This window comes from Sus scrofa, chromosome 8, assembly GCF_054392235.1.
Source record: "Sus scrofa isolate SSC_HxYL_T2T_F1_AM1 chromosome 8, Sscrofa_HxYL_maternal_Yorkshire_Landrace_v2.0, whole genome shotgun sequence".
In the NCBI taxonomy this organism is placed as follows: domain Eukaryota; kingdom Metazoa; phylum Chordata; class Mammalia; order Artiodactyla; family Suidae; genus Sus; species Sus scrofa.
Window position 1 is genome coordinate 14400068 of NC_139390.1, and position 18483 is coordinate 14418550.

Here is an 18483-nt window from a genome sequence, read left to right on the forward strand (position 1 = left end):
AATGAATTAAAAAATAATTTAAACAATATAAACAAATTAAGAAATGATTAAGCATATGAGTCAATAGAAAATACTACTAGCTATTTATTAAAATTTAAGTTTTCAAAGAATATTTAATGATATGGGAGATTATATCATCACATAGATAAAAATATACATTGTAAACAAAAAGATACACTAATGCTAAATCTAGCTATCAGCTAGCTATCTTCTTCAGAGTTCTGGCCATTTGCCAAGCACAGGGCTGTGTGACTTAAAGTGGATGGTTGAATGAAATTTTCCCAGCAGATTTATGCAGTAGGTACTCTCGTTATTCTAGAATTACAGATTAGCAAAGAGGTTTGGAGATTATAGAATTTGCCAAATATCATATAGCTACTAAGAAATGAATTTGAACCCTGAGAGTTACCTTTAGGGTAGGTAGAGTCTGGTTCATGTCCACCTCTGAATTAGCCTGTTTCGTGGCCAGCTTTCCCGGTCTTTGGGTTCCTCTCAGAACTCTGAGATGTTGCTAAGGTCACCTTTCTCTTCACAATGGACCATCACCTGCAATCGCAAATGCCAGATGATAATAAGGCATCACTTCCTGTCTCATTCAAATCACTTCCTTTCTCAGAGCTCCACTGACACAAGGCTGTTGTGAGTACAGAACTTCCAGTGAAATGTCAGGATAAACTAAAAAAATACACCACAGAGACATAAATTTATATTTTAAGGCTAAGCGTTTCTGTCTTCAGAGTCCCTGCCATGGGAAATCCCCCACTGGAGTGCCTCTTTCTGTCTGACTGGGCATCCTGCCATATTGCTGGGGTTCTTCCTCTCTCTACCTCCTGTCTCCCCAGCTGTCAGCTTCCAACCAAATCTAAGTTCCATTAGCTTTCTATATGAAGCATCCCAAACGAGGTCTTGGGTGCATTTTCTGTATATCCCAAAGCTTAAGGTATTCTTTGTTTTTGTTTTTTGCTTTTCTTTTTATGGTCACACCTGCCTCATATGGAAAGTTCCCAGGCTAGGAGTTGAATCAGAGCTGTAGCTGAAGCCTATGCCACAGCCACAGCCACAGCCACAGCAACACCAGATCCGAGCTGCCTCTGTGACCGATGCCCAGCTAATGGCAATGCCAGATCATTAACCCACTAAGAGTGGCCAGGGGTTGAACCTGCATCCTCACGGTCGCTATTTGGGGTTACACACTGAGACACAACGGGAACTCCTATTTTTGCTTTTTTAAGAGAAAGAGGACAGGATTTCCTAGTAACAACACTTAGACTACCAAAACCTATAGACTCATAGAATACTTATCTCTGATATTATACTAGATATATTTCGGGCAAAACTTTCTAAGGAACAGACATCTTATGTGTCATCTGTACGTATTCTAAATTTCCCAAATAAATGAAATCATTTTGAACTAAAAACCACTTTATTTTAATGAATAAAACCAATTAACTTATACCTGTTTTATTTTAATAACACTTTTACTAAAGAAAGTTTAGATCCACACTTACCCATCTACATGACTTAGGTGAATTTATTTGCATTTTTTGGTCTCAAAATCCTCCCCTATGAGAGGCGCCTTCTTGATTTTCCATAGCTTCTCGTCTCTGTTATTGACCTTTCAGTTTTCGAGTGCTGCTGGATTAACCCTGTAATGAAGCTTCTTGTAATCCAACACTGTCAAGGCCCAATTTCACTTCCAGAACTTTCTTATTGGTCACACCCCAAATCTCCCATTAAATTTGCCTTGTTAGTAGGATTACTATATAGTTTATCATCCTAATTAAGACAATTTTGTGAATGTAAGTGAATGCTGTTAATAATTACACCCAATAAAGCAAGACTGTCCAGGCAACTGGAGACCTATGGTCCACATTTATTAGGGAAAATTCAGGCTTTGAGGCTTTTCAGTTTAAGGGGGAGAAATGGAAAGTTTTCAATGTTAACCTTCAAAATTAACATCTGAGTTCTTATGCAGAGCTCTTCAGGAGAAAAGTGAGGGAAGAGAACATTAATTGAGATGTTTCCATGTATTAGATATAACACGCTGTTATGCTCATTGTCTGAATAATCTCTTCTTCTCACAAGAACCTTCCCAAGTAGGGTTCTCATTATTTCACAATTGCTTGGTTGACGAAAAGGAAATATAGGGACAGAGAGAGGAATCTTTTAGCATTTGTCTCATCATAACACATTGCCAGCTTTTGATTCTCTCCAACAAAGCCAGGCTTTTAAAGGCACAGTTAATCCCACCTTATCCGATTTTATCTACTGGAGTAAAATATCTGGCCTCCTTCTCTATTTTCTAATGATATCAGTGTCTTTGATCTAAAGCCTTCTAGTCTTATTCATATTTAATATCTACTTTAGAAGTTTCCCTTCTAAAAGCATATCCAATATTCATGTTACTCAAGGACAAGTAGCATATACAAATCTTTTTGCTTTTGTTTACACAATTCTTTGTTTCTTGGGTTTGAGTCCTTGGAAAAGGAGAAAGAGGAAGGAGGAAATTGTATCCATTCTTTCCTGGGATTCACAATTTATAAAATGCTTTTATTTTCTTAAAAAATTCTTTAAGTAAAAATATCTACAACCCATAGCTGCAACAGCAGTTAAGTGGCTCGTGTTTATCAACGGAAATAACCTAAAACCAAATGGAAAAACCTAAGGGACCCAAAGTAGTTCAATTGTTTTCTTTAGCTTTTCCATTTTGTATTTCAATTAATTTTCCCTCTGACAAAAATCTAACAAGGAAACAAAATAGTAAGACCATGTTATTTAAACAGAAGTATCTAGGGAAAGGAAAAAAAAAAAAAAGCACAGATGTAAAAGTGAACAGACCATATACTTAATATTTCAAAAATATAATATTCTTCAACCAGAGAATAGAAATCTTATCCATAGGCAGGAAAAGCAACCTGGTGTTACGAATTGCAGAATGAAAGGACGTACAGAAACTTACACAAACATAAATATAGTCATTAAATAGAGGTTGAGTACAATTTAAGCCTAAAGAAGGAAAATACTTTTGCTTCAACAACACACAAGAATGTAGATAAATTAATTATTTAATATATATTTACTATGTGCCTACTATACGCTGATGACTATGAGAGGTTCTAAAAATTCAAAATACATAACACGAAGTCTTGCCCTCTAAGAATTTAAACATAAGTGGAAGTTACAGATCCAACGGGGCTGATTTCAGTCCTTTTCTGGATAAATGATTGGTTGTCTAGAGAAGGGCCTAATAAAAGAAAGAATTTAGCACCATCTACTTTAAACTGCATTCCAAGTTAAAAAAAAAAAATGGCAAGTTTTATTGCACACACAAAAAATGTTTGGAAAATGTATTCTTCTTAAAAATACCTTCTATCTGCAATCTGTCCTGTGAATTACCCCCAGCAACTTATTTCAGGCTTTAGAAGATGTACATGAGAAGAAATAAAAAAGAAACACTTATGAACAAATAAACCAGAAATATTCAAACATTAAGGAGTCCACCTAAACTATTTATGAAGTAATAATTTTATCTAAATTTGGTATATGTGAAGACAACTTAAGCAGTAAATATGAAATTATGAACAGTCGAGAAATTGAATGAAGCAAAATATTAGCACTGTTGGCAATTTTAGAGGCATTCATTAAATCTATAGTATCTTGTAATGCATATGGCTATAGACTTTTATGCATTTTAGGTAGGCGTTTTACATACTGAAAACCGAAAAAAATTCTAAGACATATCACACCATTTTAAAATTCACTAAGCATTTCCAGTAATGAACGAAAAGGAAAATTCACACTTCCATATGTTCAAAGAAATATTTAAATTCTTTTATGGATATTTTTAGGAAGATATGTATAACAACTGTTGATTATCTAAGTAAGAAATTTAAAAGTCCTCACTATGTTTTTAAAGTTTGTAAAAATTGAGAATCTGCTCTTTTGTGTTAGGGACTGAATGAATTTTTTTCAGCATCAGGAGTGACTACCAGCTACCCTCATAACTATTGTCAGGGGTGAACCAAGGGGCTATTGCTACTTCTACAGTAAAGAAGAGTAAGTGGCATTGGCCACTACGTTATAAAAATTTCTTTCTATGCACCTGCAGAGGAATTTCCTTCTGATCTTAATCATTCCTCCCTTTAACAACAGTTTGATTTTATATATGTATCTTGAATTCTAAAACAAAGTAAGATTCCCTGTATATAAAAGTTGAAAGAAAGTTTAGATATATAACTTTAAGAACTACTCTGAGGAACTGGAGCAGGCAGCAGTATTAGGATGCCTGAGGGATTTTATTTGTCCCATAAATATGTGCTTTTTGGTAAACTCTGTTTGGACAATCAGAAATTTTACAAATACCTGCACAGAGAACACACACAATTTTTGCAGAAGGAGGCCCATATTCTAACCAGACTTGGCTAGAAGGAGTTCTTTTCAAAGGACATAATTGAACAAAGTCTCTACTACCCTCATTACCTTATATTGGCCCATTTCACTCATTTACATGATTTGCCTGCTTCCCATTAACTATTCGGTTTGGTGCCCTTTGCTTTTTGGTGTATGTTTCCCTTATTTCTGCCTCAATTTCCTATCACTCTCTTTATTGACTTTTTCCCTCTCATTTTTACCTAGTTTATAATATTTTCCTATATTTTATTATCTTTCAATCCTAGTAAGAGCTGAGATATGAATACAAGAAACAAAAGGCTGATTATGTGTGACTTAATGTATTACCTGATTAAGTAGTTCCATATTTCTTTCTCTTCCAACATTATATTGCATTTTAGTTTAGTTTTGTTTTGTTTGTTTTAGCTACCTCAAATCCTTTCCAAAATGAGATCGAGACCATTATAAAGCCAATCTCAACTTTTTAAAAATCAAATGTTTACAACCACTATGGAGAACAGCATAAAGGTTCCTTAAAAAACTAAAAATAGAATTACAATATGACCCAGCAATCCCACTCCTGGAGGTATATCCAGAGAAAACTATAAGTTGAAAAGATATATGCAACTCAATGTTCATTGTAACACTATTTACAATAGCCAAGACATGGAAGAAAGCTAAATAGAAGAATGGATGGAGATGTGGTATATATATACACAATAGAATGTTACTCAGCCATAAAAAGAACAAAATAATGCCATTTGCAGCAACATGGATGAATCTAGAAATTACACGAAGAGAAGCAAGTCAAACAGAAATATCATATGTTATCACTTATATGTAGAATATAATTTTAAAAATGATACAAATGAACTTATTTACAAACTAGAAACAAACTTACTGATTTTGAAAACAAACTTATGGCTGCCAAAGGGGAAATGTGAAGGGAGGGAGGGATAAAATAAGAATTTGCAATTAACATATACACACTATTATATATGAAATAGATAACCAACAAGGAACTGCTGTACAGCACAGGGGATTTTACTCGATATTCTATAATAACCCATATGGGAAAATAATCTGAAAAAGAATGAATAAATATATATTTTTAGTTATATATATAACTAAATCACTTTGGGTATACCTGAAACCAACACAACATTGTAAAGCAACTATACTCCAATAAAAATGTTTTTTAAAAAGGATATTCTTAAGCAAACAAAAAAATATAAAATTTTTGCTAATGTTATCTTCAAACATTTCCACAGGATCCAACAGATGAGACTGTTTGTTTGAAATGTGGACAAATACATGAGCATGATGGTTAATTTTATATGTCAACGTGGGTAGGTTATGGGTTGCCCAGATATTTTGGTCAACTATATTCTCAGTGTTTCTGTAACAGTGCTTTGGATGAGATCAACATTTAAATGGGTAGATTTTGAGTAAAGCCAGTTGCTCTCTTAGGGTGGGTGGGCCTACTACAATCCATTGATAAATGAGTAAAACAAAAATATTGACCTTTCCTGAGAAAGAAAGAATTTCCCATGAGACACCTTTCAGACTTCATCTACATTATTGGCTCATCCTCATTCTACAGCAGAGTACCTGGGACTGAGGCATCATCTCATCTCTCCTGAGATTCCAAGCCTGCAAGCCCACCCTACAAACTAGTCTTGCCAATATCATAGTCACATGGCAATACCTGTAATAAATCTCTCTCTCATGCTCTCTCTCTTTATATATATGTAAATGTGTGTGTGTGTGTGTGTGTGTGCGTGTGTGTAAACATTTATTTCTACTATTTCTTTTTCTCTGGAGAAACTTGACTAGAATAATGAGTTCATATTTTCTTTTTTAAGTAAATTTCCTGATTACACAAAGAACCGTCAGGTTGTGACAATAATGCAGAAGTCAACTTTTAACTTCTTTAACGTCTGAAGCGAGTGTGGGTGGCCTTCTTCTTGAGCCTTCAATGTCTGGTGTGTTTTATGCTCTTTTGTAAAAACTGATATTTATTAAGACTTTTCTAAGTTTGGGGAATTATAGTAGTCAACTAATAACATAACTGTCCTAATCAATTCAAGCTGTTTTAATAAAAAGCATCATAGATTGAGTGGCTTAAGCAACAAACATTTATTGTTTACACTTCTGGAGGCTGGAAAATCCAGGGTCAAAGTACTGGCAGATTTGGTGCCTGGCAAGAGCTTGCTTCCTAAGTCATAGGTGGCCATCTTCTCACTGTGTCCTCAAGGGATGGAAGAGAAGCTTCTGGGGTCTCTTTCATAAAGGTTCTAATCCATTCCTGAATGTTTTACCCTCACAACCTAATTATCTACCAGAGGCCCGACCTCTTAATTCCATCAGGCTGAGGATTTCAACATAGGAATTGTACAGGGAACATAAACATCAATCTGTAATATTAACATATGCCATTTCATTTAATTTATTCAATAATTCAGAGAATTCGGTATTACTGCCCTCCTTTTAAAGATGAGCTAACTGAGGTTAGAGAAGTTAAGCAGCTTTCCCAAGGTCACAAGGGCAGGAAATGGTTCTGTCATGGCTGGCCCCAGGTTGAGTTAAAATCCAATTAGTGTTTTGTTTTTGTGTAGATCCTCTGAGCAGGTATAGTTTTTGTACCAGTTTTTAGGGGTTTTGTTTATTTGTTTGTTTCATTTTAACGTATCCCAAGCCCTTTCAATATATTATTTTATTTGGGGCATAAATTAAACAGAATCAACATTTGCAGTTTACAAAGTAAAGTGTAAGCTCAATGAGGGCAGATACTCCGTTTTGTGCATTAAACATCTGAAATAGCATCTGATAGATAATGTGAACCAAACTCTATTTTTTGAATAAAGAACTAATTGATTCAGTCCACTGAGTTTCTTGAAAAGAACCTTTAAAACTGGGGTAATTCGTTCCAAGAGAGATAATGTTTTTAGCATTAAATCCTTTGTAATGAATTTATTCCAGCATCATATATACTTGTTTTCTCCTCAAAAGCCTTCTCTCTCTACTTATAGCCCACATTGTCACTTCCTGCAGAAGATGACATGTTCTAATTTACTGTGAGAATCAATACCAGAATTGATTAGATGCAACTTACTAAGCTGCCTTACTTTGGGCAAATTGCTAAATCTCAGTTACCCTCTATGCAAAATGGAAATAATGAAACTTACTATCCAATAGGTAATCCTCTAAGTTCCTCAAGCCCTGTTTTATTTTTTCTTGTCTCCTTGCAAAGCTTTGACAATGAGTTAGGGATAACATGCCTGTAGGTATGTACCTGGCACTTTTAAGCTTGACCTTTGAAATTTTAGGTTCAGTCCTACACAAACACTTTTCCCCTAGTCTACCAGCCATATGCATTCCAGTGGAGAATTCCTAGGACTCAATGGCTAGTCAAGGAAATGAATCTAGAGAGCCTCTGAATGACCGTGTTTTACCTTGATGTAAGCATGGAGTAAAACTTTGTTTAATTAAGCCACTAAGATTTGCCTTTTTAAAAAAATTACAGCATGGAACCTAGCCGAAGTAGACCTATAATTACAAGGGTTCTTGTGAGAATTGCTTAGGATAAAATTCAGTAGGAGCCTGTCTCATAAGGGAAATTCAATAAATGTTACTGACTTCTTATTCCTCCATTCATTTTCAACCAGGCTACTTGGAAAATCTATAGATCTTTGCCAGCCCCGTTTAATACGTCTTTATCACTGACATAAAAACTGTCCTCTTTCTTTATTGGATTATAAATACAATGTATTTTTTATCCTAATAGGTGGAACTTGCTCCATCAATTAATTTCCCTGATTTCTTTTGAGACATTTCTTTTCCAATGTTTTTCCTCTGGCTGTGCGTATGCTATCATTGCCTGCATTCATAAGGAAATCCACTTTGTCTCTGCCATGCCATTAATCAAGTCATTTCCCCTAAACTTCACAGGAAAAAAAAAAATTTCCTTTCCACTACGTTTTCACTTCTCAAAGTTTTACATTCAATTTTTCATCTCCTTCATTCTACTTAAAATGTTTTCTCAGAGGTCACTCATTTTTTTCAATAACCAGATTAAATTAGAAATTTTCCTTAATCTCTCTTCATCATTAGAGTGTTGATCCAAATATCCTTGTTTGGCTAGAATTATAGTAATTAGCTTTAGTAATTAGCTTTGGACTTCCTCCGTATGACAATCATGTTGCCTAGCATCTTGTGTCCTGGACCTCTTTGGAAATTCAGCCACATGTAGGGTTTTCACAGGTCAGAGCAATGCCTCCAAATTGTATATCTCTAGTCCTAGGCCATCTTCTGGGATCCAATTGGATCTAATGGTCTATTAGACATAATCATCCGTGAAAATCTCTTTATTTTAAAACAACCATTTTCCTCTTCTTAAACTATTCTGAACATATCTAAGATCCAAAACCTTATTACCACCTAGATTATCTCTTCATTTTAAATACACTAAGTGGCATGTCTTTTCCAAACCATCCAACTTTGAAACTATAAACTATCAGTTGTTTATCATCCTTTCTCATTCATCATACTCAATACATTGAATTGTTTCCTCTTCAAAATATCTTGAATAAACTTTTTTTCCTGTTCACCCTCTTGGTGTATGAATGGCACAATCAATTAAATTGCTCAAACCAGACAAGAGTGTCCCATCCTTAGTTATTTCCACTCTTTCTTCCAACTTCTCCCCATATCACAATAATTCACCAATTTCTACAACTTTTAATTATGAGATATTGTATTCTTCAGTTTTTCATCCTCACTGCCAGTATCCTGGATTAGACCTCCATCATCTGTCATTGGTATGACTCCGAAAGATTTTTGTTTGTTGGCTGGTTGGTTCGTTAGTTTTTTTTTTTTTTTTTTTTTTACCACAGTCATTCTTCCATCCCACTCAGATCCCTGAATTCCATTATTCACAGACTAACCAGAGTGGCATTTCTAAAGTTAAATTTCCTACTATCTTTCAACAATTTCTCATTGCATTCAGTATAACGGGCAGATTCCTCAGGAAATCTTGCGCAGTTTCCCTGTCGGGACCTCTACTTCATTTTTTGTCTTCAGTCACGCTGATCTTTCAAGCAACAATACTGATTTATTAGTAGTGTTTTTTTGTTTGTTTGTTTTTTAAAGCGTACTATAGGATCTTGTCTCCAGGTCTATCAGTATACAACTTACTACTGGTAAAACATATACTGTCCCCAACTATTTATCTGGATAACTGCAACTCATCCCGGTTCTTGCTTAAACAGAGGGTTATCAGATAATTTCTTATTCAAGCTGGAAGTGTCTTGAGAATAGAAGGAGATACCAGTAGTAATTACACCAGGAAACAATCATAAATAGAAATAGTTCTAGGAAAACCAAGAGACACGCTATCCCAAATTAGGCATTGCTTCCTGGAAAAAATGTTCTAATTATTAGCCCAAGTTGATTTTTTAAAATTATATTTACAAAGTATTCTATGTATCCTATGATATCACTTATACTTCATTATAATTTTATAATATTACTTATACTCTCTTATGATGTTATATTTTCTTGTAATTTTCTTGGCATTTATCCTATCTCCTTTAGATATCAAGTTCACTAAGGACAGGGTCTATACCTGTCATATTCACCCATATGTCCCACAGCCCAGCACAAAGTCATCCCAGTGCATGGCCCATAGTGTACATTCAAACATGATACATTGAGAAACAGAAGTGCTACCAGTTTAAGTGGTAACAGCTCAGTTATTTATTTCAAGAAATAAAACTTTATCTCTCCTTTACTGTGTAAACCACCATGTCATAAGCATTGTAATTGTATACTCCATATTCAGATGCTTCTCTAAAAGACCTGACTATGCAGGTAAATGCCACATTAAATTTATCCAGGATTCTTCATTGCCTCACAAAATAGGACCATGTTTCCTAGGGTAGTGTTTCAGGTTTTCTACAAGTCTCCAAGTTTGTCATTACTCACAACAATCCTCTATTTTCTATGTATGCCAAACAAAATGCACTCTATTCATTTCTTTAACAAACTTTCATAACTTTGCAAACCCATGCATTTACCACATCCATTCTTCTTTCTTAGTTGCCTCTCAAATTTACTCCTGTCTACATTCTATCCTCATTAAATACTGATCTCAGATAATATTACTTCCTAAAGTATATTCTAATTAATTTAGCAAGGTAATAAATTGAATACTTTTCAACCACTATAAAACATTTTCCCTTGACTGGTTTAGCTGATGGAAGTCTCAGTTTGTGATCACAAGACTGGGACTGTACTTCCAAGCCTTTTAATGTAATATATTTGCAATTGAGAGCTATCCCTAGTCATCCTTCAGCAGTAAAATTATAATAATAGTTATAGGTACCTTGGTATGACTTCTGCAAAGATCATATTACTAAGTGAAAGCATTTGTGTAGGAATAAAATACCCTTCAATGCAAGTTCGGTATTTTTATCAGTGGCTGAACTGAGCTAGAGAACACTTAGAGAAACATAGGTTTCCATAACCTTGCTTAGTTATATATTGAGTGACTTATGAATAATGGTGGACTCCAGAACAAGATTGTATAGATTTATTTTCTCCTGTTCTTCCCCCTCTAAATACAAAATAAATATGCCATAAATTATAACTGAAAATGTTAAATGTTAACCAACAATGTTAAAGGGACCTGAAGGAAAGAGGTAATTTTGCTAGAGACCTCAAAACTTGAGGAACAACAAGGCAATATATCTTGCATTTTCATTTTATTCCATAAACCCCTGGAGAGGGTTGCAACCAAAAGCCACCAATAGGCACAGTACAAAACATACAAGTCTATTCTTGGAGTTCCTTGCTGTTTCAGTGGGTTAAGGATCTAGCATCATTACTGCTGTGGCTCAGGTCACTGCTGTGGCACAGGTTTTATTTCTGTCCCAGGGAACTTCTGCATGCCAGGTGTGTGGCCAAAAGAAGGAAAATAAAAGCCTGCTCTCTCTAGACAAGGGAAAGGGAATTCTAGTCTAGTAAGAAGACCCCACCACCACTCCTCAACTCAGGCCAGCTGGGAGTCAGATCCCTTGCAGTAGTTAAGTCCTATGTTGACAAGTCCCAAATCCTGGTCATCAGAGAAGTTAATCTGCTAGCAGTGACAGCAACAGTAAAATCTTGTGTCTCTCTGCCCTCTAAGCAGCATAGGAAGTACCGGGGCCAGCATCTTCTGCTACCCTTCCCACCAGAGGGTCACTCAGCAACATCAGGCAACCCAAGAAAAGGCTTTCCACCCCTGCAATCAACACCAGTACAGATTATGCCGAAGCCCTAGAGGCACCAGAAGAATAAAAGGAACAAGAGTAACTTTGTAAGGGCTCAGGAAAAATGTCATTGAAACTAAAATCTATAAAATGTCTCCATATCCTATATGCTACACTTGAGTAGAATAACTGCACACTAAAATAGAATAGCCTCATCTTCAGTGTGGGTTGGTACCTAATTAATTGTTTCTAAAGAATAGATACAGCAAAGAGTAGAAAGAGCAAAGGTGATGGGATGTCACTTCCATGATTAGGTTATGTAAGTTGTAATTACTTTCTTGAGAGTAGCCCCCCACCACATATCCCCTGGCTTAGATGAGTCAATTTGTCATATTGGAGAAGCCAATGTGGCAAGAAATTGATCACAGTCTCTGGTCACTAACCAATAGCAACAAAAAAATCAATGCCTGAAGTCCAACAACAAACAATGAGCTGGAATCTGCCAATAATCATACAGGTAAGCATAGAAATTGATTCTTCCTCAGTTGTGCCTTCAGATGAGACCCTAGCCCTGCTTGACACCTTGATTACAGCCTTAAGAAAGATCACAAAGCAGAGAAGCTAGTTAAGCTGTTACCAGACCCTCACCAACTGAAACCATGAGATAATAAATATATATTGATAAGTTGCTAAATTTTGGTAATCTGTGGCATAGCAATAGATAACTGATACATTCATTTTATGTTCTTGAATGTCATTATTCAGGAAACATCTCTATATTTATGTGGGGACAATGAATTCTTTAAAAATTGAGGCAAACTTTTTAAAAGACAAATCCCAAGAAGTTGATTTATTTTCATCCACCCTCCGTCACCTGCTCTTTATAAAAGAAGCCACTGTAATTTTTAATGTAATAAAAAGGTTATTCTTTTTTTAAATGATGGCTCTTACCTGTACTTAAAATAAATGTGGTTTAAACAGTTAACTAGCTGAATCATAAAGGCTTTTTGTATTTTATGTTTCCTTCAAAGACCATTTGTAGTATTGATTAAACCCGCAAGCATATGGAAAGTTGTTTTTTTGTTTTGTTTTGTTTTGTTTGGTTTGGTTTGGTTCATAGCTCAAGCAGGTGCTTCTGTGCAGTGGCAGGACAAAACTTAAAAGGGAACATTATAGAAAAACATCAGGTCTACCGGCAACTTCTGTATTTAGTCTTAAAATTTTGTGAAGTAAGTGCATGCATAGTATTATAGGTCCCTGTCTGAAATTTTCCAAGAATGGTACAAACCTGATGCACATTAAATTCACATTTTAGAACTGTACCTAACTCACTTGTGTCTCACTGACAGATTTTCTTTTCAAATGCACACATTTTCCCTGGCTGCTGAATTTAGGTGTTCTCTCTGCTTGAAGCAGATTTAGGAAGATACTGGAAGGATTTGTATACGAGGCTAGAAATCTTCCTCTAAAGCATTATTTCCATTAGGAAAGTAATACTAACTTCTATAGCAAACAAATACCAAAGTCTAATTTTTATAACATAATAAAATCTATTTCTTGTTTATGTCAAATCTAATACAGATGTTCCCAGATGGTGGAAGACTTCCATGTGGTTTTTCAGAGACCCAGACTCTATGTATCTTGCAAGCCTGACATTCTCTAGAGCCTCAGAGGACTCTGCTTGAGTCTTTGCACCCTGTTACTAGTCAAGGGAAAAACAGGAGGATCATAGGAGAAAGAATTTTATGGACTGGTTCTGGAAATGGCTCATATAATCCTTTATTCGAACGTCACTCTGTTGACCCCACCTGTCCAATAGCAAAGGGAGGCTGGAAATATCGTTTACTTCTGTGTCCAGGAATAAAAGAAAAGGAAAAATGTACATGTCTAGTAATCTATGCCATAGAGACAAGAGAAAAAGCATGCAGTATCAATCTGTATAGATTTAGTGCCATGAAAACATAGTACATAATTGATGTAGCTTAATTCCAACATTGATCAGTATTTAGAAAAGGAAGAAACATTTTCAAGAATTCTGTAACATCTAAATTATGTAAAATCATGTGGCGATGCAACGTGTGAATTCCAAACACTTTTTTTTCCTGTTTTTACCTTTTGATAGTAGTCCTTTATCCCATTTATTAATGATCTCTGAAATGTTATTTTGCTTTCCTCAATTCTGTGTTTCTTTCTCTCTGATAGCTTATTTTCCCTGCCCATCTTATTAAAGGATGCCATCATTTTGTTTAATACTAAGTTATAAGTGAGGTCATTCATTTTGAAAAAAAAAAGAGAAAAAAGGCCCTCTTGGATATACTTTCTTGATGGGTCAGATTTTCAAAAGACTTTTATTTTAGCTAAGTAACTCCTGCGATTCTTAACCATATTGGAGGTTGAATATGCTGCCTCTTGGGCAGCAGAGCCATGAAGTGGTTTCTCAGAGTGCAGTAGAGAAGAGAAATGAAATAAGTGACCAGGGATATGGAAGAAAATAGAAAACAAGCAAACAAACAAAAAACTGGGAATCATTACCAGCTTCAACCACAGGTATTAGGTGACAGCTCAAATGATTTCAGTAAACATAGCATCGGAGGGGAAGTCTGTCTGTGTTACTATCCCTAGAAAAGGTTATACATTGTTATACTGCAGCCTAAGCTGGGTGATCTCTTGGACATGACCTTAACAAATTTCTCAGGCTATTAGTGTCAGAATGAATCCTCGATCTGTAATATTGTATACTGTTCTCTGGGTTTATTTGTTTCCTGGGAAAAAGGTCATGCTGGGCCTGCAGTTCTAGACAACCTAAGTAACCCTGAAACTGTAATTGGCATTATCTGCTCACAAAGTGTTATTAAAAATAGGTATTTGGGGGAAATTTGTGGTTTATTTTGTTCCATTTATACATATTGAACCTCAAGGTTCATTTCTGTCTTTGTCTTTTTGAAGCTTTTTTATATGCTTCTGAACTATTTAATATTTTGAAAATAAAGTTGAATGCCAAATGACATAGAAGTATCATAAAAGACTAGAAATAAGTTGAATTAAAAAATCTACAGTGAGGCAAGGAGATTTGTTCTACTTTGCTCTCCCCTACCTCCATCCCACTGATATTTCTCTGTGGACTTTTATGGACATAAGGGAAAAAACAGGTATTTTCTCATTTATTTAAAAGTTATTTTTAGAGGAAAACATAAAGTATAAAATGTATAATATATCATGTAAAGTTAATCTTTACACTTAAGAGTGAAGGCTAAATACAATCTTACCGTAACTATACTTTAATCATGTGAGTATGTATATATGTGTATATTTTGCAACCTACATATAAATCTCTCAATTATCAAACAGTGAATGGGTTTGGACAGTGAGTCTTTGTAATCAAGAGACTAGGTATTATTTGTTCCCTCAGTTTTAGAGAGCATAACAAAAGATGATTAAGAAGGGATTTATCCAAAAATAAATGTATCTAAATATATTTAGTCCCTGAATATTAGATTTGAGAGTGAGTCTCTCTATACCAAATGAATATGCTTGTATTTTTACAAGCAACAGAAAATCCATTTAAAGTGACCACAACAATATTTTTCCACATAATAAGATATCTGTAATTAGGTATTTAACAAGATTGGTTCAGCAGCCCAATCATGTCAGAGCATTTGAATCAATTCTCAGCTTCCCCTCATGGTTGCAACATGGCTACCCTCATATCATAACACTGAAAATATAAAGGGAACATGGGAAATGTTCGTGTTTTATTAGAAAATAAAACCTTTCCCAGAAAAGCTTCCTTATGGATTTATCACTTAGCAGATCTCGCAGTCCTATTAGCTTAGATTGGTTTGCGTGTCCACATTCTTACTACACAAAAAGCAATTCCCTGGCATTTGCAACTTCAGTCATAAGCAAGTTGTATACTAATAAGGAGAGGGTGTCTGCTGCATAAGTTGCCACGAGTAGTTACTATTGTAAGTGTATTTTAGTATACTTGGTCAAGGTGGACATATATATACATATATGCTGCATCTGTGGGATACAAAAGTTCCTGGGCCAGGAATCAAACCCAAGCCACAGCAGTGACACTGCTGGATCTGCCAGGGAACTCCAAAGTGACAATATTATTCTCTAGTATCTAACAACCCACAGGCTCAAGTCATTTCAATTTGGTAGTTGGTAGGGATTCTATGGGGTAGAAACTTCACACAGGGATGCAGGCTGAAGCTTCACTGGTTGCCATAGCAGGGTGGAGGAAATATGAAATACTGTGCCCAGATTCCAAAAGGCTTTTGGCTGCAAGTGTTATCTTCACATCTGCTCACATTTATTGTTCATTGGACATCAAAGGACCACATTTAACTTTACTGCAAGAGAAATTTGAATGTATAATTTTTACTTGGGTTGCCTTGTGACCATCTCACTCATTTACCACTAAGGACAAAAGGGAGAATGAATCCTGGGGGACAAACAGTAATACAGAGCACAAGTACCTAACTAATGGGGTGATGATAGTGGACAGCATAATGACCTCCAAAGATTTTCATATCCTAAGTCAGGAACCTGTAAATGTGTCTCTTTATATAAACAAAAAGTACATTGCAGATATGATTATGTTAAGGATCACGCGATGGGGAGAATATTCTAAATGATAGCAAGAGTAAATTATAAAAGGATGTCAAGGGGCATGGTTAGAGGAAGGAAATGGGATGACAGAAGCAAGGTTGGAGGGAGGCAAAGAAGGGTCTGAATGCCAGGTAGTATATAGAGATGGCCTTAAACATTGGAAAAGACAAGGAAAAGGATTCTCTACCTCAGAACCTCCAGAAGGAATCAGCCCTCCTGGAAACTTGACTTTAACTCTGTAAAACTTCTTTAAGCTCTGGAAATGTAAGATAATAAATTTTAATTATTTTTAAGCCACTAATATTGTGGAACTTTGTTATAGTAGCAATAGGAAATTAATACAATGTTTATAAATACTAAACTAAATATATATAAAGATTCAGCATGTGCCAGGCATATTGCATGGACACAAAAGACCATAGAGCCCATCTGCTTTTGTTTATTTAGAAGGATATTTTTATGCCAGAAGAAACATAGCAAGAGATAAAATTGCTAATCCTTTAAAGAAACAATATAGACAGAATATACAAAATATTATTCAATACGTACTTATATCTGTAAGTATTTAAGATTGAAAAACTAATGTTTCTTAAAGGACAATAGTAAAAGTATTTTTTATCTACTTAATATTCACTTTGATGGTAACAATAGGTTTTGTGTAGATCCTCTTTATGAGACTAAGAAAGTTCCCCTCTTCCTAGTCTAATAAGATTCTTAATCACAAATGGTTTTTCAATTTGATCAAATTATAGATGATATGTTGTTTATCTCTGGCTGTTTTTAAGATTTTGTCTTCAGTTTTCAGATATTTAATTATGATATATCTTGTTGTGGATTTCTTTGCAGTTACCTTATTTGGAGTTTGCTCAACTGCTTGGATCTGCAGGTTTATATCTTTCACCAAATACAGAAATTTTTAATCTTTATTTATTAATACTTTTTCAGTACCACCCTCTTTCTCCTCTACTTCTGAGTTCTGATGATACAAATTTCAAGTAGTTTGCTATTGTCCTGTAGACCACCTTAATCATTTCAGTCTATGTTCTCTCTGTTGTTCAGATTAAGTAAATTCTATTGATGCACTGATGCTCTTCTTTCCTCTCCTTCCTACTCTGGAGTTCATTTAGAAGACATTATTTTGGTTGTGGTATTTTTTGTTCTATAACTTTCCTTTGGTTCTTCTTGACAACTTTGATGAAATTTTCTATCATTTCTTTCAGAAAATTGTAATTAATTTTTGAAGTATTTTATGACAGGTGCTTCAAAATATTATCAAATAATTTCAATATGTCACAATATTTGGCAAAATCTCTGCTTTGGCTGCTGCTTGAATTGTTAAGATGCTCCCACATACCAGGTATTCCATTCCTCCAATTATGCCTTTTGATTTTATATGTGTTTAACTTTTGCTACACCATCCCCCATTTCCCTGGCCCTGAACCAAGCATTTGAACCAAAGCATCATGATTTTCATTTTGGCCAGGTCTCAATCAGGTGTCTATCTTTAGAGACAAGAGTTAAATTCACTTTTCTTGAACAATATCAATTTAGAATAGTATCAAAATTACTCCCTTCTTCCTCATCCTCAAAAGCAAGCAGAAAATATGAAATCAGGAAAACCAGATGATGTGCAATTCTTACTCATCCTTCCAGAACCAAATCAATTTTTTTGTTGTGATATCTTTATTATTTCAAGGTTTTATTTTTAGTTCTAAATAATATCTTTCACATCCAGAATTTTTGCTTCTTACCACTAGTGTGTGAGTTTCTTGAGGGTATAAACCCTATCTTATTCAATTTCATAACTCAACACCTCGCACAGTATATTAAAAATAGTAAATATTGGCTATTTCACCAAATTAAATAAAGTTATTCTGCAATGTTTTCTCTCTGAATGAAACATTAATATTGCTTTAATGGATTGATTTCATTTTAGGGTTTGACATCTGTCCACAGAAACACATTTTTGAAATTTCATTGGAAATAAATAGGAAAGTTTCTTTTGAAAGAAATATTTTCTATGCGCACTGCTTTGAAGAACATGAAGAAAATAATATAGTCATAATTCTTTGCTGCAACATGAGAGATGTCTCTCCTGAAATTAGTAACACCATGAAGGAATTAGGAACAACTATTTTACTAAGAAAAAAATAAGTCAGTGTTTTTTTCAGAAATATATGGCTTCATGCTCTACCTATGTTCCACCCCAAAATATGTTTCCAAATCA

General features: G+C 34.9%; 1 long non-coding RNA gene across 1 annotated transcript in view; it reads right to left on the minus strand.

Annotated features, from left to right (window-relative positions):
• Positions 1–409: 409 nt before the first annotated feature.
• LOC146400334 (uncharacterized) overlaps positions 410–18483 on the minus strand; it is a 127607-nt gene continuing 109533 nt past the window's right edge. The window contains exon 3 of the long non-coding RNA XR_014813553.1: positions 410–546. This is a non-coding gene — a long non-coding RNA (uncharacterized LOC146400334). The remainder of the gene's footprint in view (positions 547–18483) is intronic.